Below are 1,665 nucleotides of genomic sequence, written 5' to 3' on the forward strand. Positions count from 1 at the left end.
AGCCCGCGAGCCTAAGAAGGAAAAAACAAATTTAGGCAGCAGCTGTGCTACCTTAAAAGGCAGCCATTAAAAAAAAAAAAAAAAAAAAAAAAAAAAAAAAAGAGGTAAAAAAAGCAAGCCTGCCCGACTCGGCCTGAGCCAAAAGCTCGGGTCGAACAAAATTTTTTTGGTCGAGTTTTTGCTCGGCCTGGCTCGAGCTCGAAAAAAAGCTCACTCACTTTACCCGAACCTCAAGTTTCGGCTCGATTTATTGACATCCCTATTCACACATGAAATGGAACATAAAAGCTCACCTTTAATCCTCCTTAAATTGAAATGAGTACCAATGGTTTCTGACTATATGATAACCCTTCATTTTCCCAAATAATCCTTTCTACTACAAATGAAAATACACTTTACACACAGAGATATATTCAAGAATAGGAAAAAAATCAGAGAAGAAGGGAAAGAGAGAGAGAGAGAGGTAGATTTCTTAAGCGTTGGGTGCTGTCGGGAAATAACATTCACCGTCCAACTCCGTCCATTCAGAAGCTTCAAACTAAGGCACATAGAGGTGCATGTGATTATTTCATTTTCAATTTATGAATCTTTGCTAATGTATGCATGAATTGGTTCTTTAGGTTATGATGTTTCGACGCTTTTATAGTTCAAACAATCATTTTTTGGCTCTACGTGTCAAAATAATTTTATATAACTTGGACTTGTCGAAAATTCATCTATGTGTTGACAAGACCCGTCCAAATCACCCTAGTGGACCCGAAACGTGACGTGCGCCGATGATAGAAGCTAACTAGATGTCAAATCTATCACCAAACCTGATTATGAGTTACTACAAAAATGTACCAAAATCAAATGCTATGTAAAATATAATGAGATGGGCTCAAATTATTTACTTTATCCTCATCAATATGAGTTATAACACTCAACATGTCGTGTGTCTCTCATTCCGAAATCATTAGGCCCTTCTAGCTAAAATGAATCAATTGCTACCTCTAGGAAAATTACGGGAAAATATATGAGTTGATAGTTTAGTGAGTGGAGAAGTTCGAAAATAATTATAATTTTTCAATTTTACATTTTTATTGAAAATTGAGTTCATATCATTGAATAGTTCACAAGATAACATCATATAACTATAACCAAAACGTAAAACATTCACACAACGTGGTGAAATATCATCTCAAGTCATGAAATAAACATAAGCTAGTAATCATGTTATATTCTCATCACATTAAATGTACTGAAAAATTCACAAAAAATGTACCACCTGCCTAAAATTTTTAATCCACTCCTTGGGTTAAGAACTTTCGTCACGCGCCTTTGGCCCTCTCCGTGAATGAAAGCCGGTCTCAAGAGGATAATCAATTTTAGAACACGATCAAGGCCACTCAGTTTACTATATGTACACGATCAAGACCCCTTCAACCCGGTCCAAGACCCCTCACTGTAATATAGAACATGCCCAAAGCTTCTCAGTGAACTAGAAGAAATATATAATCATGAGTACTTTTCTTGTCGACCTCAATATCACATATCTTACATACCAAACAATTCTCAATATCACAAATAATCCTTGAAATTTCGCATGGATCCTAATAATAGAAACTTTCATCGTAATCACATAATGGAGCAATTAATTCATATAATTGCACATACTTTGGTAAT

The 1,665-nt window shown here is 35.4% G+C and overlaps 1 long non-coding RNA gene across 1 annotated transcript; it reads right to left on the reverse strand.

Annotated features, from left to right (window-relative positions):
* Positions 1 to 1,136: 1,136 nt before the first annotated feature.
* On the reverse strand, positions 1,137 to 1,659 carry LOC111376250. The gene is made up of 2 exons (XR_002699433.1): positions 1,545 to 1,659; positions 1,137 to 1,444 (listed from the first exon to the last, which is right to left on the reverse strand). It is a non-coding gene; the product is annotated as an uncharacterized LOC111376250 (long non-coding RNA).
* Positions 1,660 to 1,665: the final 6 nt, after the last annotated feature.

This window comes from Olea europaea, unplaced genomic scaffold (genome assembly GCF_002742605.1).
Source record: "Olea europaea var. sylvestris unplaced genomic scaffold, O_europaea_v1 scaffold1478, whole genome shotgun sequence".
In the NCBI taxonomy this organism is placed as follows: Eukaryota; Viridiplantae; Streptophyta; class Magnoliopsida; order Lamiales; family Oleaceae; genus Olea; species Olea europaea.